At 37.6% G+C, this 26,468-nt stretch overlaps 1 protein-coding gene across 11 annotated transcripts in view; it reads left to right on the top strand.

The window, feature by feature from the left end:
* HIVEP2 (HIVEP zinc finger 2) overlaps positions 1 to 26,468 on the top strand; it is a 195,617-nt gene that overhangs the window by 99,787 nt on the left and 69,362 nt on the right. For all 11 annotated transcript variants that reach the window (XM_063707898.1, XM_019029863.3, XM_063707900.1 and 8 more), the window contains one exon: positions 10,147 to 10,259. The gene's annotated coding sequence lies outside the window, so the exon portion shown is untranslated. The remainder of the gene's footprint in view (positions 1 to 10,146; positions 10,260 to 26,468) is intronic.

Here is a 26,468-nt window from a genome sequence, read left to right as displayed (position 1 = left end):
TTGGAAGCTGAAAATAGCTCTATGTTTTATGCAATCAAGTAAAACTCTGTACCTTGGCATTCCCCGCACCAAATTAGCGAGGAGTTGGAAGTGATTCCACCCCCAACATGCCGTTATGGATGACACGCTGGGCTATGACAAACTGCTGGCTTAATGGAGCATGTGCTGCTGGGAGTATAACCCTGAGGTACAGGGTGGATTAGAGTTGAGTGACCTCAACTCATATTCATTTCCTCTGAAGGGAAAACTGACCAGTCCTCTCTGTTCTAATGAGCATGTTTACAGCATGGCTTCTCAAAGTGGGGCCAGTCGCTTCAGGGGCAGAAGTGCACCATATTTCTGTTTGGTGCCAGCCTTACCTGCGTAGCCTTCACAGCACCTCGTCCTGGTCCTTAAGAATTGCAGATTAAGACCACAGAACAGAGGGAGATGGATATTTCTTTTACACTCTTACAGGTTTTTTTTCCTTAGTTTGTTTTTGATGTGTTGTTTGGCAAAACGCTGTGAAATAAGTGAGGACATAAGATGATTACTGAACTATTTCTGTTGAGCAAGTGGGTAAACCTCTCCTGGTAGAAGAATCAGAACCTCATCAGCCCAAGAGGCTGAGTCATCTTTGTGACTGAGAGGTTCATGCTTCACCTTAAGTCCTTGGTACCTAAAATGGGACTGTATGATGTGCCCTGTGAAATCAATAAAACTGTCAGGTTATAATTAACGTGTGGTGCTACTCTAATTAAACAGAATTGATGGGAAATATCTGAGAGTATAGTAGCAATGGAACAATGATGTTTGCATTTAAATGATCTTAATTACTCCTTAGACTTAATGCCCTATTAAGGGGACCGGGAGAATGTCACATCTCACTTAGCTGTATTGTGTTAGACAGTGGCTGCTGGCCGGGAAGGACCGGAGTGCATTAAGCTTGCGTTGTGGTGTCTGCCTTTGCAGACAGAAGGTTTGGGAATGTATATTCTTTTCTTTTTTTTTTTTTTTTTTCTTCAAAGGAAATTAAATCACAGCCCTGACAGGAGAGGGTAAAATCTCTGAGAAGACCTCCCCAGTGCTTGGAATTTACAGACTCTACCACGTCCCAGTTTGCTATTGTCCTAAGGCAACACACTCCCCTGCCGCTCTCAGGCATCTTTGGCGCCTGGCCAGCCTCCCAGGGCCTCTGGCTTTGATGTGTGGTGCAGGCTGTCCTCAGGCCAGGCTGTTGTTGCCGTGGCCTGGACTTCGCTCACACTGGATGCCAGGAGGGATGTCCTGTCTGCAATATACATTTCGACAGCCTGACAGTCCTAGTGATCGTCCTGCGGCAGGGGGAGCCTGCCTTTGTCTCAGCCACAAGTGGCTGTCCCCAGCCGCTTAGCTTTGCTGTGCTCTCTTTTGGTGTCTGCGGAAGACGAGTTTGCACCCAGCTTGTTGTCCGGGGGAGGGCCTCTCTGCCTGGGGAAGACAGCAGCTCTGCCAGGGCGCTGTCAATCTGAACAGCCTCCTTGGCAGGGCTCTGGGGAACCGACCCGGCGAGTTGAACAGCTTCCTCTGGGGACATTGCATCGACCTTCATTTGATCTAAGCCTGGCAGCCTGGTTAGTGAGGACATCAATTCTGGCTCGGGAAATCTTCCTTAACTGAACCTTTGTTTCCACCATGGTCCCAGGCTTGTAGTTAGAAGTCTGTGCTGTTGCAAATTTAACTCTGTAACTTCTGGTAATATCCATGTGTAATTCTAAAAGCAGGTGACACATCAACACAGATGATTATAGTGATAGGTACCAAGGAGAAAAAAATGGGACTACGCCTAATAATTAGTGAAAAGACATACATATATATACACACACACACACTTTGAAGAGAGAAAGAGACAGAGGGAGGGAGAGAGAACTTATTGTTGATTAATTGTTTTCAGAAGAGCCACTTCAATTCCAATAAGAATCACCTCAGAGAACTGAAAGTAAACCATATCTGCTTCTAGTGTCTATGACACACCTTGCACTGTGCCTTAATAGGATTACTAATATTTCCCACAGAGGAGGAAGTCTTGCTTCTATTCTTGCAAAACCCCTCCCCCAAATCTGTCTCTTCACCAACAGTTATTTGTTTGTATTAAGTTTCATGATGTCCCAAGATTTTTGTTTTTGCTGTTTTCTTAATGTAAATTTTTTCATAATGAGAACACGTTACATTTTTGACAACCTAGCGTGAAAAATCTTACCAGCTCTTTTCTGCAGTAGATGCAGCGTGCAGCCTGCAAAGACCCCATGTCCAGGTTAGGCCAGGACACCTGAACAGGACCAGGATAGAAAGGGGAAGAGATTTGTAGAAGACACACTTCATGGTCTCACTAGGGTGTGCCTGTTTGCATTTTGTTTATTGCTTTTGCAACCATTCATATCTGTTTATTGTTTTTGTAACCATTCATAGGTAGCAGTAATTTAGCATTCTCATATTAATATTTTTTTTCTTGTCACTAGTGAGTGTTTGCATGTGTGTGTGTGCATTGGATTGACGGGAGGGAAGGTGACTCTGTTGGTACATCCTGAATACTAGGATCTTGTTCAGCCCAATCGCAGTGTTACAGGTATCCTGTAACATTCAAGCCTTGATGCTTTGAAATAGCAGTTTTGCCGTAATTCATTGCCTAAATTCTGACTTCCTTACTAAGAACAGGAAGCATAGTGAAGTTTGGTAGGACAGAAACATACCTCGGACAGTAACTGTGGCTAAACCATAGTCATGGCATTTAACATTAATATGAAACATAAGATTTGTAAGTCTTCCAAGTACCATTTCTTAATGCTTACAATAAGATGACGAATTTCATAGTTCCCAAGATGAAAAGATGGAAATAGAACTCAGTGAGATTGCTGACCTGACTTAGGAGAGCTAAAATGTTAGGTTTCTCTTTCAAATACTTCCCTCTTGCAGCTTGCAAGTACGCTCATCCCTCTGCAATTCTCTTCATTAAAAAAAAAAAGTTTAGAGATTGAATGTTTATGTTTGTATTGACCTGTGGAATCCTCAGTTGCTTTTCTGTTGAATCCATTGTGCAATACCCAACATATTGTGGGTTGGTAGGAAAAACTCTTTAAGATTAAAAAAAACACGTAAGGTATAATTCATTAATAATTTCATTCTGTTTCTGGATATGTTTTCTTCCCATTGTCAGCCAGTGTGGGAGGAAAGAGAAGAATGGAAGAATATTGCTGGAGTTGAGGGTGTTGTGTGGGTATGTGCCATCCAAAAGTATGTTACAGGAGAAAAAAATTATTTTTATAATAAAAGTAAAATTCAAGTACTCGAAGTAACAGAAGATTATTAAATCTATTGTAGTGAAAAGTTGATTCTAATGCTCTGAAAGTCTTAATCATTAAAGACATATGTTAACCAAAGGCATACATATGCATAAATATATGTACAAAAATGGTAATTTTGTGCTCCCAGGCTCAAACCTAAAATGTCATTCATAACACTATTGCTGCTGCCAATGGAGAAAATTTGCATAAGACTAAGGCAAAACTACCCATTCTTTCCTGTCCTGGAATAGAATTATAATTTCCAAACCGACAAATTTTAAACAAGGCCAGAGTTTCCTTTCACCTGGTTCAAAGTGAATTCTGATTAAAAGCTTCCAATGATAATATCTATAACCACAAAGCAGGCTCACCGTAGCTTTCTCTTGTGGGAACTCTAGGCTCTCCCTTCTAGAATTGCCCTTAGTGGTGGCCTGCTCTTTCTTTCTCCACATCCACCCCTTCCCTTAACTTGGGGCTGCACACGTCCAGCTTGCTCTATGAAGCCGTTTGCGACCACTCTAGTCCCCACAGAACTCTTCCTGTTCTCAACTCCTATTATCCTTAGAGTCTTTTTCACACATTTAGCTTTTATTTGTTTAAAACATCCTTTTTTTCTGTATTAGCTCAGGTCACCTGTTATGTACTTTTTTATAACAACTGGCACAGGTACCTAGTAAGTGTTCTTAATTGGTTGATTGTGATTTCTGGTGTCTGGCTATTAGGAAACTATTGTTACAGACTACAGTCTTGCTTCTCAAAGTGTAGACCAGCGAACTTATCACCTGGGAACTTTGGGGTTCCACATAGACTTTCGGAATCAGAACCCATATTTTTAAGAAGCTCCCCTGGTGATTCATCTACATGTGAAAATATTATAAAGCACTGCTGAGGAAGGTCCCTCTCTTGGGAAAGGGTAGAGGCCCTATAGACATTCAGCTTTCCCTTCGTGCAAGTGTTTTCCTGTTGTGATTTAGGTATCTGGTCGTAGCAGACAACAGCTTGCTCTTACTGTAACTACGATGTTGTCAGTTTCATCTTTACACAGAATGAATCATGTTTAAATGTGGCCAGGGGGCTCTGTCTGAGGTCACCAGGACTGTATTTGTATTCTGATTCAAGACAACCACCAGATCCTAATCACTAATATCTCTTTAAATGGCCTTTAAAAAAAAATCTTATACTAAGAAGCAGAAAGTACGATTTCCTTTTCCTTAGTTACTTTTTTTTTTTTTTCACTTAAAGTGCTTACACCCACTCAGCTTGCTATTTTGAACTCTGGGAAAGAAAATTTGTGGGCATCTTGCAGTCTTTCAGGAAACAAGGCTTAAATTAAATATTTGCCACATTTTCTACGTGGTTCTTCAGGAAAGTGGAGAAGCACATCACTCCTTCTTTCACTCAACTTGACAAACTTGACACATAGTGTGACTTTCAAAGTGTGGATGGCAAACAGTTTCAGTTCTTATTTGCCTATCTACACACAGACGTTCAGGTCTTTTTTTTCTTCCCATTTTTTCTTTTTGTCCTTCTCTTCCCTTTCAGTACAGAGTCTAGAATTCTTCATGTACCATATCGGTTATGTAAACCATAAGATTCCTTGAGAGTACCTAGCTTTGTGAAATCAAGGAAGATAACACGTGGATTTAGTTAACATGCACAACAAAATTTAGACTATTTTCAGTCAAACTTAGGTTTAACATATTTTATTTATAATTTTAAGTGATTTATATTTCTGCACTTTTTCTCTATCTTTGAACTCAAAACTGTTTCACAGATAGCAGAAATAAGAGACAATGGTGGGTGGAAGGGAAGGAGGAGGGCTCTAGCTAACTGAAGCCATTCAGCTGTGTTTTAAAGGAACTCAGGGCTTTGTCATGTAAATATTCTAAGGAATAGAATGGTTACATGGGATATTATTTTGTGGTGGTGATATTGTTTACATGCAGTTTTAATTTCATTTTGGTCAAGGAAATGAAGATATTTTATTTAAGATAGGATTTTAAGTACTTGTCTTCTATTTAATTAGCATTTTCCGGCATGTAAAGGAAGTGATTTAGGGAACCTTGTGAGGAATTAACACAATTTAATTGCTGGACATGAAGAATGAAGTATTTCCAAGCAAGTGAAATGGAAATGAGGAAAGACAGAGAATCAGGAGACTTGCAGAATATAAATGTCTATTGAATATAAATGTTAAAATGTCGTCTATGTAGAGATTCATAATAATATGCTATTTTTTTAAACATGGGACAACAAAATGTTGAAAAGATGCATATGTATATAATTCAACTCAATTTTAATCAGACTGCTAATGGGAATATTCTGAGTATGACTGAATATGGAGGGCAAACAGTACACTTAATTAAATAATATAATCTGAAAAAAATGGGTGAAAATTTCCCACATATACTCGTGCAGAAAAGAAAATATCGATGAACATTTGAAAAAAGAAAATGAAGAATAGATTCTAGCTCTACCATGGATTTGAACATACTACGAAACAACAGTAATTAAAAGTAACACACACACACAGTAAGTTCATGTGATTATGCACATGAAAACGACCTAACACAATGCGAGTCACATCATACTGGCAGTCTGAACAAAAGTTCCATTTTAAATATGTGGATCGATGTAACTAAAGGGTGAGCCCAGAAATAGACAAATTATAATACAACATAATAAAGCAAGCTTGTAGAAAGATGTGTGAGGAAGGAAAACTTAGTAAGTAGTATTATGGATAATTTGGAATTGGTCAGAACTATCTGAATACGTACCTTATGCTATGGATCTAAATATATGCCAGATATATTAAATAGTTAAAACAAATTTACAGGAAAAAATGTATAAAAAATTAATATATATTACATAAAGGGTCATTTAAGTTCATAGGAAGAACTATGACCTAAAGGTAGTCAAATTATATGAGTAGATACATTTTATATTAGAGGTGAAAGACAATAAAATAATTTTTAAATAAGAGAATAATTATGGTCACCATTAAAATAAAAATGACACCCTTTAATATCGTATTACATTAAATAAGCCTCTGAAAAGAAATTTTAATTACATGCAATGGTGAGGAAGTTTGGTGAAAGTAGAATGCACATCTACTGCTGGTGGCTTTGTAGATAATTTCAATCTCTTGAAATCAATGTGGCCATAAATATGAAGTCCATTGTAAACATATTTTTGCCTTTCAATTTGATAATCCTATTTTTGACAATATTCTAAGAAAAAACAGTATTTGTGGTACTGAAAATTAGTGAGAACATTTGAAATGTTGCCACATATAGGAATGATGAAGGAAATGACTTTATGTTAGCTTTATGGAATATCATATGGCTAGTAAAAATGAAAACTGAATTTCATGGAAATAATATACTTATGAAATGTTAAATTAAAAAATCAGAATACACAATTATATGTGCATTATGAGGACATCTCAGTGAAAATATACTAACATGGGGACAAATAATAGATTAAAATTTTTAAAAATGAAAAGATTGTGTTTGGGTAATGGGATAAATGGTGTTTTTCTGGTTAAAAATGTCATCAATGTTTTTAAGTGTTTATAAGGAAAAATAATATTAATATAAATAAATAAGGATAGCTGTACTAATTAGCCACAAGGGGAGGGCTTTTCAAGTGTCACTTTGAAACCCTACAAAATAGTTAAGATGTCTTGGGTGTATAACTTGTCAAGGTATTCTTGATTTCCCTATTTTAATTGGCCACTTCTCCACTGGGTTTGTGAAAAGACGAGTTGATTGTAACCATGATGAAGGGGGTACTCTGGAGCCCGTGGTATTTGAGGTCTGTTCTCTCTCACTCTGAACTCATTACTCTCCCCTTTTCCTTCCCATCCTAAGCTGATAAGCAAGTTTAACATAGTTGCTGTTCAGTAAACTCCTGCTAGCCCTGATTGAATTTTTGCCTATGAGAGGCACAGTGGCTCTACGATGCAACGGGGAAAACAGTAGAATAGTAGTCAGGAAAACTGCTTCTAGTTGCATGACCTTGTGCCAGTGACCTTCTGGGCTTCAGTTTCATTGTCAATGAAAGGAGAGTGTTTGATGACTATTAAAAGAGTTATTTAGGTCTATAGAGACATTATGATACACAGGCTTACTCCAGAGTGTGGTTGCTACTCTAGAGGCCTCCTCAAAAAGCTCATTTACTGTGATCAGTATTGCAACAGTATGATCAATTCAACTGCTCCCAGGGAGTGTCCTGGTGAACTCAGGGAGCATGGTTCCTGTGTACTACTCCCGGTAGACCACTCAGCTAGAGAAAGTCACTCAAGCCCAGCATTGTGTGTACATCTGATTTATTACATGCAAATAACTGAAACAAACCAATTGGTGACAAGCATGATCAAATATTAGCTAATGATAAATTGCTCCATTGTTTAGACCATGTAACATATAACTGAAATACAAAGGTCAGATGTACTTAGATTTTCTGATAGAGCCAAAAAACACTAAGAGTCCCTCCCCCAACCCCCAACCCCTGCCCAGGTTGGTAAGGCAGGCAATACAAACAAATTAAAAGTAAGGAAGTTTAGAGTCAGTGACTTTCATCAGGTTATAAAATTATTTGAGGTGTTGCACTGCTGTATGGTGTAGCGATTGTAGGCCATTTACCATCGTGTGTTTATTTTCCTTTCATTATATGTGGTTATTTTTAAGGAAGTGAACATTTCTAAATAAATGTTATATTGTGGTTTGTACGCGAGGCTTACCTGTTGTACAGGCAACAGATCTGCTTCTTCTGGGCTAATCAGTACAGTCATTTAGCTGAATCATCCATATGGGTGACTAATATATTTTGTACTTAGTGCTTTTGAACTTTGATATGAAGTGTCCATTACTACCACTTTTAGGTACTCTATGGGAACACTGAAAAACTCCTAAGTAGATTGAAGTCACTGACCACTTAGACAACCGGTTAGAAATGAGAGCACAGTTGCTGCAATACAGGTGAAAAACCTTTTAACATATTGCTTAATGACTGGTTGTCTTAGGAAATGTAAGACCTCTTACGAGGCAAGAATTACATAATTTTAGAAAACAATACCCTACCTAAGAAATGAAGAGGGACTGAAAAAGACTTTTGCGTAAGTCAGTTTTACGTTGTACATCGAGAAATCAATGAGAAAGGATTTTTAAGAATCTTGAAGTTTGTCCTGCATCTTCAAGGGAGTGCCCTACCTCTTTCTTGGAAAGTGACTAACAGAAAGAAAAGTTATGCTAGCTTCTGCACGAAACCATCCTGGGAAGTATTGAGAAGTGGTATTATGAAGCTAGCTACCAAATATTATTTGAGAGAGGCTTTGTAACTTTTGCATAAAATGTTAGGAAAAGTACAGAAATATTTTCGCCGCTTTAGATATTCAAATGCGAAAAATGTGTGTGTTGAATCATTTTGCAGTTCATTGTTCAGGTGATTGTGTTTGTTGATTCAGTGTAATTTTAAATAACCAAACCATTTGATATTTGTCTTGTCATGTTTATGGCAAGAACCCTGGAATAAAGATTATTTATCTCTGTTAATGAAGAAGTCTTTTGAGACCACGTCCAAATGAGTTTCCTAAATAATTGTTTCTTGAATAGCAGTAAGACTAGAATCTAGACACAGGTTTTCTTGAAAGTGAAAACATATTTCCCATGACTACATGGATTTCTAGTTAGTATGTATAGTTACTGCTATTTGTCTTCTCTATTGTTAGCAACATCTTTTGTTTTGTTCTTTTCTGGAGCATCTACCTTCTAATACTAGTGGATAACATCTGTTTCAACCTTTATTTTTTAATACTGAGATTATCAATTAATTTTGTTAATGTGGTTAGTGGGTTTGGGGGAGTGGCAGTGCATGGCTAATTCCAAATTGCACAATAAAAAAATCTTGTGCTTATGGCTTTGGAATAAGTTTTTGAACTTTCACTTGAATACGATTGTGTTTGATGTTCAGAGACTTTTTGAAATATTAGTATGTTTGAACATACTAAGTCTACCTTGGGAAGACCTAATTTGGGAGTAGCTAGAAACTGTCCAATTTTCTATTTCACTCTTCTGCTCAGCCCTCTAGCATTCATTTTAGGCTCTCTCTCTAGTTAAGTTAATGCTTGCTTTCTCTCAAACTTTCTCTTAGAGCTGAGATAGTAATTTAATGTTTGAAATTCAGGAAAAGTGGCTCTACTGGCAAAGTGAATGGAATAAACCAATATTATTTATAAATAATAATTAAGCTATTTGTGAGTCCTTAGGAGAGTAAACACTTTCTGTAGAGACAAGGTGTAACATTCTCAGAATGATTTGGAAATCCATGCTAGTGAATTATCTCCAAGACTTCTTGACCATTTTTATGTTTAAATGATCTGTCTAGATATTAGTTTCTGTTTCTCAACAGAGATTGCGTGTAGCTAGGGCTTAATGGCTTTCAGGAACTGTCACCTACAAATTTTCATTGCATCAGTAAATTAGAAGAATCAATGAGTATAATTCCAAAGCAATAAATTACATTTTCCCCCATCTCTAATTTTAATGTCTTAACTGACATTATATAACCATTATTTCCACCTGCCAATAACAAACTCTTCTGTTCTCACACTTTGTTGTATTCTTTTATTGTTTTCTCTATGTTTGAACATTCATTTTACCCCAAACTGGAAAACTTAACTTAATTCCTAGACGCTTTTGTTGTTTTATAGCTTCAAGTAGCACAGTAACGTAGGAAAAGATAGTATAATATCATAATACTCTGGAGTTGATTTTTGTGTTATTAATGTATAGATCCTATAATCACGCTCCGGTTTAAATGTAATTCTTTGTTTTTTTCTCATTAGGTGGAGCCTTTGAATTTTTTAAAAGACCATAGTAATCAGATCTACTTGAAAAATTAAGTGAATTGATTTGGTTGGAATGCTCTTTTACCGATGCTTTAACATACAGCCACTAGGTAAGTCAAGCCAAGTGCTTTCTATATGGTTTGATTTCAAAGTTATTGGAAAGATTCCTCAAGCACAATATTAAATGAGCTTTATGTGAAATTTTGACTGTAATTATTTGAGGCTCTTGAAACCTGTGATAGATGTTTTGGATGTTATCTAAATGAAAATATTCATACTTTATTGCATTTCTGGAAATGTCTGATTTTAGCTGAAGATTAGAAAATGTTGTCATTTATAGTTCGAAACCAGATTCTTTTATTTGATGTATTAATGTTGATTTGCTTGTTATAATCTTGAAGTAATGTGAAAATATCAGATTTTACTTTGAATAAGGTTTTTATATGTAGTTTTATTGCATTTTGTCAGATTCACATCTAAGATGTAATGAACATTTGAAGTAAATTAGCATCTTTCTGTATTTTAAACCATTCTCATTTTATAGAAATCATGGTTTCTGTAATAAGAATAGAAATCTTAAGGAAGGACTTGATGGATTCAGCTTCCTTGTTGCACTGTGCTGCTGTGGAAAGCTCCTGAGGTTGAGAACACATTAGTTACCAGGAGGAGTTTAGGCTTTTAGCAAATTATTGGTGCTGCCAAGACAGAATTTAGTGGGAACAGGACTTTGGCTACTGTTAAAATGTCAGTATAGTAAAGCCTGCTCTGTCAAACAGATTTTTGGCATCAGAAATTTATATGATACTGATTTTAGGGCTTGGTAATTTTTTTAAAAAATCCAAGCAAACTCATGCTTTAATTAACCCTTTACACAGTAAAGAAAAATTGGAAAAAAAAATTGTATTCCTAATTTAGGTCACAAGATTTGAATTTCTGAAATTCTAAATGTTATTCATGATTCTAAAATTGTACAGCTTGTTACTTAATTTTCCTCCAAATAAACTGGAGCTATTTTAAAACCTGATGAATGATAACGAACAAGAGAGGAAAGTGTCTAATCATCTGGGAAGACAGCTTCTAAACTAAACCCACTAATAGTGTCTGCTTTACCTGTGAACATCTTAAGACAAGATGATGTCAGGTGGTTTTTTAGTGATAGCGTTGTAGTTTATGTAGTGCCAACAACTGCTCTAAGCTTTGTCTAAAATAATCTCCCTTTGTCTAAAATAATCTCCACTGCCTAAGAACTTGATTTGCTAGTGTAGCTTTTGAGCATCCAGTGAGTGTAGAAATATCAAGTGTGGACATTCCAGAGACCACTTTTCATTTGGCCCGTAAGGTTCATGGTTCAGTGTTCATTTGCCACCAATAATTTTCATTGTTATGGGCACATGGTGCTGTTTGGAAAAAGTTTTGGATAATTAAAGGGATATGAGGCAGTTAGACGAAAAACCCATTAGGAAGACAGATATTTAAAAGTGTGAAAAGCAAGGCCTTAATTTTTTCAATAGCTATAATAAATATTAGAAGGTGAAAATTAATAATCTGAACCACTAACTTAAATGTCTTTGTTTGCCACATTTAATTTTCCATCTACTCCCAAGTTTGGCTTTTACAGTTATTTCCAAAGTATCCTAAGTGTTAAGTGACATTTAAATTGGTGGTACCTAATTTAAATTATGTTCAAGCGACTGTTTTATCAGTGCCTCCTGAGAATGGACATGGCCTGGACATTGAGTGCAGATAGCCTTCTTGTGTATTGCACTGTGAGTTCTGGACTCCTCTGGTTGAGTCTGCTTATTGGGGTCACTGTGCTTTGAAACAATTGCTTTGCATTAAATAAGGATGCTGCTTAGTTCATAAGGCTCTATGAGGATTAAATACCTGGCAGGTACTAGGAGTTCATAGTAGTGGTTATGATGATGGTGATTAATAGGGGTAATAGTCATTGCAGTCACTGGTTAAATGTAACCAGAATTATATTTCATTTATCATGTGACTGATTCTTTAGCCTGTCAACATGGTCTTTACTCAAAGAGCTAGGTATATTTTCTCAATTAAATCAAATACTTCTTTTGGTAAGGAAGGAATCGGTAAGCATTTTCATGATGCATATGGAATACATAATCAGCAACCTCTTAGTGACTTTATCAATGAACCTGGCCCTGTGCATTAGCCCAAATGAGGGTTTTTTTTCAATATAACTTTTTTTACAAATAATAAATTTTAAAAATGTGCCCAACTCCTCCCACCACAAATTGGTAGTAAATAGAAAACAGTTTGCGAAGTAAGAAAGGAACATTCTCATCCATAGAATATTCTTCCTTTTATGGTACTTTTTGAAAAGTTAGTACATACAAATTATTATTATTTTTTATAATAATGTTGCTTTTTTATAATAATTTTTTAAAATAATGTTGCTTTGCATGTCCTGGCATTTTCCTTCAAGCAGTGAATGTTTTTGACTGGTCTTGACATTATTCATTTTAAAGTGATATTAGCTGGAGTCTGGGCTTTTAAACACACGGGTGATCAGATTTATATGCTGTCACTACATTGGATATATTTATTTAGGAATTATGTAAGTGATATTCCTTTCTAAAAAAAGAAAGTGAAAATTATTAAGACTCTTATAAACTTGAAAATATTGGGTTAAAGAGCAGTAATTAATTTGCTGATAATTATACAATTATTACTGTTAGTAATTTCTGGAGTCAGACATCACTGAAGTCTTACTTTAAATTAGGAAGTCCAAAATACATAATTCTATGTTCTGTGGAAATTGCTATATTTTGTGATTTCCCCAAACCTTTTCTTCATCTGTTTATCTCTCCTTTCTCTTTGATATGCCTTTATATGTTTTTTCTTATTATTACTTATACCATTTAGGAAAATGAAAAGGAAGAAAACCCTTTTAATTCATTCTATTTGGATACCTTTTAACTGGTCTTATAACGATTTGATAAGGGTGCAAATTAGATTTGCTATCTGTTATCTCTGGGTGTACTATAACTTCTGCTATCACAGATCATTCAGAGTAGACCTTATAAGTTTCAGTATATTGTGGCCTTCAAAATGTTTCCTATTATAGAGGACTTCCTTTTATATTTTTATAGCTCTTCAGATGCATACAAGTCTTCTGTTTGGTTCCTTGTATTTTGAGATAACAGAAGAGGCTATCAGTATTTATGTTTGAGTATTAATATTTACAAACTGATGTGAAAATGTGGACTCTTATGTATGCTCTACATTTCTTCTGGCCTCCTTACAAAGACTGCCCTTTGTTTTGCTATTCTAGCTTAGGTGAGTGGAGCCCATTACTGTTAGCTTATTTGAGCTACATGGCTTCATTTTTCCAAAATTATTTTCTTATTTTTTCTTATTCACAATTTGACTCTTCCTGCTTTGTTTTTCAAGTATTTTACCTGGTTATACCTTCATTCGTTCATGCATTTAATAAGTTTTCATTCACATATTCATCATTCCATCAGTAAGTATTAACTAAACCAGTAGTATGAGCAAATCCCATTTTGTTCCACAAGTATGCTGCAGCCATCTGAAACCCTGACTGAAGGCTTCTTTCATATCATTTCATAGTATTTCCTTCTGTCTATCCTTCCTGTCTCCTTCAGTTTGCAGTATAGGATGGCTGTGTGAAGGAGCCTCTCATTTTTCACTCTCCATGCAAAACCTACACAGTGGATCTTAGTGACTGATCATATGCCTTGTTTCTATGATGGCATGAATTAATATTTGTGTAATGACTTACTCTCTGTCTACAAATGGCTTCCATGTACATTATCTCATTTGAGGCAATAGCTATTATGTAGTTATTACTCACACTTTATTTTGTGTATAAGGGACCGGAGGCTTCGTGGTGGGGGGGTTGGTTTTAGTTGAGTAATTTGCTTAAAGTCACAGCACTAGTGAGTCATAGAACCAGAATCCAATTCTGTTTCTCCCATTTTTGGCTAACATGTCAGTCACTACCAAGTCACCAGTCTAGTTAACTGGCAGTGTTCAAATGTTGGAGCGTTGTGGATGTGGCCACTATGTTCTTTTTATTATGACTGACATAAAGAAATAGAAGCCAGCCGTATCAAAATTTGGGGGCAGAGTCAAATCTTATACTTTTAGGGAATCTTGAGGTAGTCCAAGGAATAAAATGCTGTAGAAAGATGTGGACTGTAAATTTTCCAGACCTCTGTCAGTTATCACCTTCTGGAAACCAGTATCTGATGATACCAGTTGTTAAGTTTACCCAATCACTTCCCTGATCTGAGAATCTCATGATTTCCAAGCAATATCCGTTGTGGATCAAGAATGGCCTCTGGAGTTCCGGTTCCCTTGGCAGTTACAGTTTTCACTATAAATCCTTTAATTGGATATTGGACAAAATCCCCCACATAGAGATCTTTATTTTATGTTTGAATCTGATATCACATTGACGTCTCACCCATGAATTGCCAAGAGAAAAATTCGCTTTCTTAATCGCATTTTCTACCTCATCTATTATTTGCATTTTGGGTTAATGCACTTTACTGACGTCAGAGTCTGGTTAATAATTTTATTGTAGTATTACTTCTCTTCATGTTTGAGCTCCTTTGTCTGCATCACCCCTTAACAATTTATACTTCTCTCATGCCACTTTTTGTATGCGTTTTTGTACTTGCACTTTATAATAAAGTAATTTATGTGAAGTTTTCCTGTCATATGCCTGCACTGTAAATTGCTTGTTTGTGTCTTCTTTATTCTTAAAAATGGTGATTGAAAAAATAGTAGACATTTAATAAATATTTGTTGGGTTTAATAAAAATAATTGCTTGTGAGGTTTTTTTTGTTTGTTTTTGTTTTTTGTTTTCTGTTGTGTTTTTTTTTTGAGACAGAATTTCACTCTTGTTGCCCAGGATGGAGTGCAGTGGCACAATCTCGGCTCACTGCAACCTGTGCCTCCTGGGTTCAAGCGATTCTCCTCCCTCAGCCTCCCTAGTAGCTGGTATACAGGTACCCACCACCATGCCCAGCTGATTTTTTGTATTTTTAGTAGAGATGGAGTTTCACCATGTTGGCCAGTCTGGTCTTGAACTCCTGACCTCAGGTGATCCACCCACCTTGGCCTCCCAAAATGCTGTGATTATAGGTGTGAGCCACTGCACCTGGCCAAGTGTCTGTTTTAAAATTCACTTTGGGGACTGAAAATCGATACCTGGACACAGGTTTAATTTTAATTATATTTGTGAGATGAATCTGCAAGTCTGATACTTATTAAATATCCAGAGCCAGGTCATGAATACAAATTTATGAATTTTGTAGTGCAAAAATTGCTCTTAAAGTAAAATAGTAACAAACCCCTTCCCCACACAGCAGAACAAACCTAAAAACCCCTACAGTCCCTGACCAGGAGGTCTCATTCTCCTTGTTTTGACTATGGCAACAAAAATAATTGACCTCTGAAAAAATTTAATGAGATAAATTACATGTGGCCTCTGACTATGAGGGATTCCTGTGTAGTGTGAAGGCAAAGCACAGCTGACATTGACTGCAGGACAAAGGGGCATGGGAAGCCCATGAAAACCTTTGAGCAGGAGAGCACTGCACTCAGAGCTGTGCTTCAGGGAGATGGGTCGGGCTGGGCCCTGTTGGATGGCGGGTGAGGTGGGGTGGGGGGCAGCAGTCACTGCAAGCACAGAAGCCACTTAGGAGGCAATTCCATGAATTCAAACAAGAGCTGTCATCTCATGTTGTGCCCTGTATGTCCTCCCACGCTTACATCACAGATGAAGGCACTGCATCGCAGACCTCAGTGGAGACTCGAATCCCAGGCTGAGGAAGTTCTTTCTGATTTCCTCCCATATCCCCCTCAGCTCCTTACTTCTCAGGTTTTGCATCATGGTGCCCTTGTGGCTGCGTTCCACTCAAATTGTTTTTCTTAGGACCCTCGACACTTCCACGGTTCACTGCCTCTGAGAATTGTCCCTGGATCCCAGGCACGCAAGGGCATCAGGCCTGGATCTGGCCTTTGGCACTTTGCCATTTGTACCCAGAGCACTTGCTGGTCTCCTGCCTACTTTGTGTGGTGGGAGATCAGACCGGTGTGAGAGTCTGGTTGGAGGGTAGTGATAAGGATTGACAGGCACTGGCTGTATGAAGGAAAGTGTGCAGGACACCAGCGTAGGGGCTGCCTGATTGGGTCTAGGGTGAGCTTGTGTGGATGTGCATGCATTCTAGGGGTGGGTAGCAGGAGGAAGCGGTCAGTGATGACCCCAGGCTTCGAGCTTTGGAGTTTGAATATCACTTTTAATAGAAAACATGAGGTAAAGAGAGAAGCTGGTTTGTCTAGTAGTGTGATGAATTTGATTGTGTACCAGTTGAGTCTGAGATAAATATAGATAAAAAGCATGTATTTTACACTACTTTACTTTTCGTTTTTCATGAGGGTTTATAGTTGGAAACAGGAATTCACTGGAAGACTTCATCATCTTCCTCTTTTTGCTGTTTTTTTTCAGCTCCTTAAATATTTCCCAAGAGCTTAGGATGGTTTTAGGTTTTCTTAACCTTCACCCTGCCAAAATTCCCCCACAAATTCACCTCCTCAGGAACATGTGTATGTGTCAGAGTACTCTCAGCAGCCAGAAGTGTGCCTTCCAGCCTCTTAAAATAAAAACATACAGGAAAAATAGCTATCTTTTTCTTTTGAGGAGGATGATCATTGCCATCTCACGACTTGCTGAAATAGCACAGCAAAGAAACATTTTTTGGCAGGCTGGAACATCTAGGGAATGCGCAAACACATGCACTTCTCTTTTTCTCTGATGTGTTTCATTGATTGAGGCAGTCTAGTTCGGGGAGGCAGGGGGATTTTTAATTGAGCTTTAAAAAAAAGTACTAGGCATTTGTATCTAAAGTTACTTTTTCAATTGGTGGTATTTCTAACAACAGAAAACCTTAGTTTCTTAAATTTGATGGTAGCAGTGAGTTGATTGGTTCCAGTGTAATCTTTCCCATCCCCATCCACTGAGGAGTTTTTGAATTTCAGAAGAGATACTCTTGATTAAATCAGTTTAAGAGTATATAATGATCCTGTAATTATCATTTGTCATTACCTTGTGTACCTAATGATTAAAGCAAACATTTAATAACTATAGGGCAGTAAATACATTTTAGATCTTGAGCCATAAAAAGATTTCCATTAACAGAATGTTTTGTTCACAAATAAATTATTCATTGGCTGTAGCAGAGCTTGATTCTGTCATCATCCTTAAGTGGAAATTTTGAGGACACCAATCATCACAGATGCCAACACTCAGTTGGCTTGAGCCCCGTTCTTCTTACATGGAACCTGAGCTTTTTTGGCTATTTTTAAAAGCTTTAGTTCATTTAAACTCAATGAATATTTATGGCATTTCTGCCATATGCAATGTAGTGTTTTGGTGCTGTGGAGGAATACAATGATGAGTAAGTCTGCATTTCAGCCTTCAAGTTGCTTATAAACCCTACCTAAAATAGAGATCGGACTAGTACATACCTGACTTGGATATAAGAAAACTTGTAGTAGGGTCCTCAGAGATGTATAAATAAAATGTTTTGTGAAGAGAAAGAAATCATATCAATTTTCCTATGGGTTTGCTTGGGTAGAGGGCTTGGGGAGCAGGAAGTATTTCCTGAGGACAGCTTTAAGGATGTGCAAGGTTTTGATAGGTGGCGAGAATGATATTCACCTATGTAAAGTGTTGGGATGGAGAAAGTTGGGGTGATTATGGAAGGAAAAGTCATATGGTATGTTTGGAACATAACATTGGTAAGTGAAGAGGAGACATGAAAGAAGAGGAAGGGAGGAACCGAGAGACCTAGAGAGTATAGAACGTCTGGAATGTAATTAGCACATCAGTTTGGTAGGCATTGGAAAAACTTTACCCACTTTTGAGCTAAGGAATCACATGATTGGGTTATAGTTTGAAAGATTAATCTGCTCACCACAGATGGCATCACCAAGAAGAACTGGAAAACCTGGAGGGAGGCAAATTAGGAAGCTATTGGGATAGTCTCCATAAGAGGTAGTAAAGTTCTGAACTAGGATGACCGTAATAGGAATATAAAGAGGGTTTGGGAGAGATACTGTAGATGAATATTCTATAGGCTTTGGCTTGGGATTGGCTATGAAAGGTGGGAAACAGGAAGCAGTTAAAGATTCAATTTAATATCTGTTGTCAGCTTTTAAATCAACCAACATTTATGGAAAGCCAGCCATGTGCAAGACATTGTCCTCAGTATTGAGAGAAATAAGAATGGTCCTGTTCTCAAGTAGCTGAAAATTTAGTTGGGGATATAAAATATGTTCTCAGGCCAGGTGCAGTGGCTCACGCCTGTCATCCCAGCACTTTGGGAGGCCGAGGCGGGTGGATCACGAGGTCAGGAGTTCGAGACCAGCCTGACCAACATGGTGAAACCCCATCTCTAAATACAAAAATTAGCCAAGCCTGGTGGCATATGGCTGAAATCCCAGCTACTGGGGAGGCTGAGGCAGGAGAATGGCTTGAACCCAGAAGGTGGAGGTTGTAGTGAGCTGAGATCGCTCCACTGCACTCCAGCCTAAGCGAGAGCAAGACTCTGTCTTGAAAAAAAAATTAGCTCAACTAAAATCCGAAGCAGGCCATGATTAGTGAGACAATGGGAGTTGAGCAAAGGTTATGAGAACATAAGAGAGAGTGGCATTAATTCTGACACTGCGAAAGTGGGGAAGTTTATTGGGGGAAAACACTTTGTCTGGGCTTTGAAGATCAGATAAAAGATTCCAAAGTACTTTAGCTGTCAGAAATGTAGCTGGGAAACTAACAGAGGCAAGTCTCAAGGAAGCTAAGGGAGGAGGAGCTCGCTAACAAGAGTAGCTCTTACTTACTGAGTGCCTAGGGTATGTCAGATCTTGAGCTTAGAGCCTTATATTTAAGGGAGTGTTCAGCATATCATGCCGCAAAGTCATCACCACTGTTGTGATCTAAGAAAGGACCAATGGATTTGGCAATTTAAGAATGCTGTGTGAATTTGAAGAGGTTTCAGTATAGAAATATAGCTGAAAACACAGGCAAACACAGGATGAAAACATTCTAAAGGTTATTACTTATCTTGAGTACATAAGTACACCAGTGCGGAAAAGCCTGCACTGTTTCTGTGACTTCTCCTTAATGGGCAAAGTTTATATAAGCCTCAGAAGATCTTTATGCTTGGGTTGGTCTTAGAGGTGTCATTTGAGAATGTGCTAGTCCTGTGAAGTCTTTGCACACTTTAAAATACTGCAAAAATGTTAGGCTCCCAGATTATTTTCTTGCAATTAAAAGATCTCCACACTTACTACCAGCTTTCCTCCTCCTCCCTGCTACCTCCTTCCTCCTTCCCACTCCTTCCCTTTGGGCACCAGCTGATAATGGTGAGCACACTTGCCACACCCTTGGCTTAGGGTCAGGGAAATCCTCGGGCTCTCCTTGGCTCTTTTCCCATCTGGAGGGAGATTTCCACAGAGAACAATCCAGGGAAGTGCGTGCACATGCGTGCGCGCACACAGACACATACACCAGTTCTTTTCCTGTCCTCAAGGATATTTATGTGCCAATACATAGACAAAACACACAGTCATATGCAGGCATACTTTGTCACACCCAGCCTGAGGAAACACAAGGCAGGGGTGCAATATGCTAGCAGGAGGTGATAGGGATACTATTAATAATTGAAACTTTAGGAATAATAATAGAGCTTGTTAAAGAAAAATTCAGAAATTGCTTTGTTAAGATGAACAGCCTATTATTATAAAATGTAAAGGGGTGAAATTTATATCATGGTTATGTTTAGTTGGTTTTTGTTTTTCCAAGCAACTATATAGCCAACCGGGCTTGGTAAAAGAACTTTCACAGAGGTACCCATATTATTACAAAGGGGTATTTTAAATTATCAATTTAAATTATCAAATTTAAATTATCAAACCATCCTATAATTTAACAGGAATAACAAGAGAGAAATTAAAAGGAGTAGTAGAATGGAAGAAGAAGCAATTGCTCCTAAACCCCACAAAGGCACAAAAGTACATGAGTATGGAGAGTGAGCGTGTTTACAGTCATTCATTCACTCATTCATCCATTCACTTGATCATTCAATCCACAAACGTTTGCTGAATTCCTGTTTTATCCCAGGCTGGCAGCTGACAGATATAGCTAAGCAGAGAAAACAGGCAAAATTTTAGATAAAATACGTCCTTCTTATAGGAAACTAGCCAATATAAGTCAGCTCTCCTGTTTTATGAGTAGACAGCTTGTTTGAAATTACATTTATGAGGTGAGTATTATATACTAATGTTTCTACCCCACAAAGCTATTCCCTGCCATTTAGAACCCTAAAATGTGCTCAGCCTGCTAGAATACAACAATCTAGTTGTCAGGTTCATGGTAGTAGAAATTCTCAGAGCTTCTGAAAAAAGTGCCATGCATTCTTATCAGGCTTTACCTATTACAACATTGGGATTCCTTTTCCTTGAGAATTGAAGTGGTAAGATGTTTTATTAGACTGATTTTCTCCTTTTCTACGGGAAGACCTGGGATAGATAGGGTTAATATGTTTGTTCATCTGTACATGTAAATATCCTCAGGGAATTCCCCAAAATATGGGGACATCTTCCACCTTTGGAAGCACTAGCAAGATATTTCAACCAGTGATCATGGTCGGAATTGTGAGGGACCGTTGAGACTGGGGAGACCTAAGCCAATCTCTTAGGTCACAGTAAACCTGAGTGTAGTGATATGTCCCTTCCCAGGTAATAATTTATCCTTTATTAAAGGACAAGCTTGGATTAAGAGTCTTGATGTAAGTTTTTATTCTTAAGCTATTTAAACATACACATAGCGGAAATTTCTCCTAAACCAAGAATTATGTAATAAGATATATTTTATTTTAAGGAGCTTAGATACTTTTCAGATATTGAAAATAAATTTCTAAATCAGATATATGATATTTGTGTTTTCTGAAGAAACATGATTGGTCTGTTTAGCGTGGAAGATCTGTTCACTTAGGATTTTACTTAGAATATAGAAGCAAACTAGTGGATGAAGATAATTAATTCATTTATTTGAAGATATTTATTGCTTTATTTTAAATTTATTAAATATAATCATTTATTATTTTTATTTTACATATGCCCTTTTTATATGCATATGTTTGAAGCATTTTGGAAGTCTGCTGAAAAAATTAAAACAATTTTATTTTAAGGTTGGCACCTTAAATTAATTAATTAAATTCATTATTGGCACTTTAATTATTCTTTAGAACAGATGCAATTAGTTAACATTTTCTGGAGAACACATTTTTAAATCTTTTTAACTCACGATAACATTTTTAGTCACACTCTCTGAGATGCCTTAGAGAATTAAGTTTGGAAATGTTCTGTACAATTTCTGTAATGTCTATTAAAATTAGATATGTTTGACCTTACACATTTTATAATAATGTATAAAATATAAGAATGATTCTTGATAGCTTAATGATTTCTAAGTTTTATTTTCTAATATTATCAAAACCTTAATAAGAGATTTCTAAATTGAATGATATCAATATCATGGCAACAATGTGAGTAGTTAGCTGTGGTGGAAGGGCTCAGTGATTAACTGGAAAGGTCATTGGTTGAAACATCAGGAAACTGAGGTTCTTGCTCTGAATTTCATAGAATAGCTTGCAGAGCTTGGGCAAGCAACTCAACCCTTCACTGTTTCACCACTCAGCCTCGTGCTTTTGGGGGTATGTGATGTGTGTGTGTGTGTGTGTGTGTGTGTGTGTGTGTGTGTGTGTGTGTAATTGGACTTTAGTATGTATCTGCAAAACCTCTAAAATTATTTCTCTATTTAAAACATGAAAATCAAGACCCCATAGAGATGTTTAAACAAATACTGATATGGATTACTGTGGGAGTCAGTCCCTTAATCCAGATGTCTAGGAAATATTCTTCCTCTAAGCTTCTAAGTGTGAAGGGCTGGCTCCATGGAAAATGTTCATTGTGCTCATGTAAATTGTTAGGAAGAAAAATATTTGCTACAAGATTTGTCCTCTAAGTTTAAGAAATGGATCATGAGCAAAAATGTGAAAAGGCACTTTCTGAATCTTCCTTCATTCTCTCTGGCCTCTGTGGCCATTCTTCCTCCTACTTGACCTGAATTTTAATGTCGGGTAGGGAAATGCCTTCTACCAGCTCCAGAGGTGTGAACTATAAATGTATGGACTTTATTGGTTTCAAATTGCAGAACCACCCCTCCCTCACCCCTAGGATGTGTTATCACTCACTGGTATTCAGCTATGGTTTTGTAGCTGGCCGAGATGGGGCAGAAGATTTCCAAGCTGGTCAATTAAGGGTGTAACTGTTGCCTCCCTAGCCTCTGGGACTGGATCTGAGCCATTGTGTTACACAGCTACAAGGTATTAGGCATAAACTTTGTGAGATTCTGAAGAAGAGTGGAAGCAAAAAACCTGACGGAACTGCTTTGGTGACAGTCTTGAAGGAGAATTGGTTATAAGCCAAGCTTGATTTGGACCTTACGAACACACAGCTGGGGAGGGTCATTGCTGCCAGTATTTATGAGGCCTCTGGGGCAAGAGTTCAAATGGAGGCCCACAAAGATTCTTCATTTGATCAGTGATAAAATCTTTATTTGCACAGAACATGAAGTTGCAGGGATTTCATCTGACCAGTTCACGTTGTGGATTTGATGAGAATAATTTTCTGGCTCATTTTTATTGTTTTGAATAGTAATTAAATCTTTATTAAATAAATAATTTCTAATGTCCTGTTAGTGAATTTTATATGGGTCATGCTTGACAAGTCTGCTTACTTTCATTATTTGCAGCTTTAAAATGTAAACAGACTGACTGTTTTCAGATTTTCTACTGCTTCTTAAAAATCTCTGCTTTTTAAGTTTTTGAACTCCAAAAAAGCAATTATATATACTAAGGTGTCAACATGTACTCATTCTCGTAACCTAAAGGATTTAAGCATGTAATGTAATTGTATTCAACATATACAAAATATTAGTATATTTTTGTCATATATGTAAATTAGAATAAGTATAAAAATGTTTTAAATTAAGCTATTTAAAAAAAAGGATTTTTCTTACAAAATATCCAAAATCACATGTTAAAACTGAAAGCTAAATAAATCTGTATTAAAATGAATGAATAAAAGATTTAAAATTCAAAATTATTTAAATGCTGCTGAAGCTTTTTAATATTTTTTGAAATTGAATTAAATCCTCAGCTGTTTTTACAGAAGCAAAACTATTCACAAGTTTGTTTTTAGTGTCCATTTTAGTTGCTAATGTAAAGAATTGGCATCATGCTTCATGCAGGTTACATCTTTACAAATTTAAGAATAAGAATTGTTTAATTGTGAAACACTCTTCAAGTGCCATGTGCAATTGTTCCAAATGCTGCTCTAATTATTAACGATTCTAGAACCACTGATCAGAGCACGAAGAGAAACCAGGAAAGGGATGCTTGGCATGGCTACACTTGTTATGCGAGAATCTGTTGCGTCCACACCATCTGAGAGAAATGACTCTTAAGTCTTTTCTTTTACCTAAGCATTAATGCTGCTTGAATCTTCTCTGCTTTGGAAATGATGTCTAACTCCACACTGCAATGTCACAATCCACGAACCTTCAGGGCATTCCAACTCAGTTACTCTTTGACTGGTGCAAAGAGATTGGGCAAGAGAAGCATTTCCCTGGGGGCTTAAACCGTTGTCGCGGGGTTTAGGGTTACAGGACATCTGGACGCCTATGATAAAGGTGCTGTGGATTTTTCAGTGAATTTATTTGTGCTTGTTTGTGATATGCAGGCTTTCTAAAGTGTGGGACCCATGGCAAGGACCCCTCTTTCCTGGAAGTATGGACTCTGCTGTCTGTGGGGGCAACTGGGCATTAGGATTCTTACTGAGGGCGCCATCTGCAGAGGTGGCAGAGGGGATCCTTCCTGAGGACGCTAGGGGGAGCTGGTGCAGGAAAGAAGCCGTGGCAGATGGTGTTGTGACTGGCTGTCAGACTGCCTGTGGGCTCCTGTAAGTCTCCCTTGCTGGAATCCTAGATGTACTTAGTTGGGACTTTTTAAGGGGACTGGAGGTCCTGTGTGAGCAGGTGGGGCTGGAACAGGAGCTGTGGTTAATTGGTGTTAATGTCACTTCTTATGTATTTGCCTGTAGGCTGGTAGGGCTTGATAGTGTTTGGGTAACTCATTTCCAAGTCAATAAGTGTTCCTTCCCTCACTTGGAGAGGGATGAGGAAAGACACTTCTATCCTGTAAATCTGTTTTTCTCCACACAGTTGGAAAGAATAGGAATTGCTTTATTTCTCTTTGTGAATCTTCTCTGTGGAGGGAGCCAGGGACACAATGCAATCATTGATCTGAGATAATGGAATTATAAAGGGATTTATTATTTACCTAGGCTGGGGCTCTTAACCGCAAATGGACAGAATTCAGAAAATTTGGTTGAGAAAAAAACTGTTTCATTAATCTCTAACTGAAGGTTAGCACTTCCTTCATTATTCATGTAAGCAACAAATGACAGTAGTTTCAGCAGTGTCAGTGATGTTGTCACCAATAGAAATCACAGACAGTTTCATATCACATTACCATTGTGATTCATATCTCAAAGTATCTTTATGATTATGGCTACTCCGAATTATGGTGAATATTAGACCTGCACTATATCTTGTTTTTAATTATTAATAAAGAATTATGTATATTATTACTATCAACAAGTTTGCTTTGAAAGTTATTTTGAGATACCTATATTCGTGGTAATTGGTTTCCTTTGTAATCCAGTGTAGTTTAAAACATTCTGCTAAGAATGAGCCCACAGGCTTCATCAGACTGCCAAGGAGGTCATGGCAGCCAAAGAACTCAAAAGGTCTGATGTGGATGAAATCCTGTGTTTTACTCCAGATTAAGGCTTTAGAGTGTGAGAGTTACTTAAGGTCATATGGTGGAGCAGGAATTAAAAGTAGCGTCTTTCCTGCACTGTGTGGCCTCCTGGCACCTCAACCCTGGTCTTAGTGCCAAGGGAATGAGTGCCTGTGGCTTCTTCAATGAGTACTTTGATTATGACGAAGTCCAAGCCAGCTTCTGTCTTTGTTTGCACTTTGCTGGTCTGTGGTGGCTTTCTCCCCACCCCTGCTTTCCAGGCCTGGAGGTGGTGGTGAGGTGTGGTCATCTCCAGCCATGCCTGCCTCTATGTCCCATGGCATCACAAGGCATGCTGTCCTGTGACAGCTAGGGGATAGTCAACAGAAACAATAGAATATTTAGCCTTGATTGCTTGACCCAGTTTTGGTGGTGGTGTTTCAAGCAATACGAGTATTATCAGGGGAAATCTTTCAGCCAACCCAGTGGGCTTTGTTAAATTAATTTAGGAACTCATGTCACATTATTTCCTCCTCACTATTAGGCTAATAGATACCTGAAATATCAACAGAAAAATATACAGTTAATAGCTAGCATTTAGAGTTCACTTCCTTGTGCCATTTTTAAATGCTGTATAATTCTGTTAACAATATTATTTGTATCCCCATTTTCTGGATGAAAAGACTGAGGCACGGAGAGGTTAGGTAACTTGCCTGAATATTTGTATGTCTGGCAAGTGGCAGAGATGGGACTGAAAGCAAGTATTCTGGCTCCATGGTCCATGATCTGGGCCACTATGCTGCATGTCCAGTTATTACTTTAATGCTTTAAGCCATAGTTGTCCAATCTGTCTTTCTTTGGTGCGGGGTTAGACTACGAATGAGTGTATCTGGGATGAAAAGCCTTTAGATTTTTTTTTTTTTTTTAAATGTAGTCCTAGGAGGAACTCTTCCCAGTCTGCTGGAGCTGTCTCTGAAAGGTACTATGTCATTTGGTTCAAAGTCTGTTCGGCTTTAATCCCTTGCTTGTATATATTCAGGCAATATGGGGAAGGAAAAATACGTTCATACCCAAAAAGTTTAGTAATGCTGCAAAATGCTAGATATGGATTGACTCTGGCTCCGTTTCAAGGACATGACAGTGCCTTGATCTTTGCTTTTGAAGCCTTCTTGTCAGCAACATTGGCAAGTACACCTTTGAAAATTTATATCTGAATTCTTGTGTTTTGAAAAAAAAATGTTTGTTAGTGTTTCTCTTCTTGAACACTGGTTGATGCTTTGCCAACTAGTTAAAAGTCTGCAAATCTGAGTGCTGGCTGAGAAGCTAAGCTTGCTATAACTAGTTATCCCCAGATGGCCAGATTCTGTTATGTACCACTTTTATAGATGCTCAGTGGT

This window comes from Gorilla gorilla, chromosome 5 (assembly GCF_029281585.2).
Source record: "Gorilla gorilla gorilla isolate KB3781 chromosome 5, NHGRI_mGorGor1-v2.1_pri, whole genome shotgun sequence".
In the NCBI taxonomy this organism is placed as follows: domain Eukaryota; kingdom Metazoa; phylum Chordata; class Mammalia; order Primates; family Hominidae; genus Gorilla; species Gorilla gorilla.
Note: the sequence above shows the minus strand (reverse complement) of the source record. Positions and strands in the feature narration are given on the sequence as shown.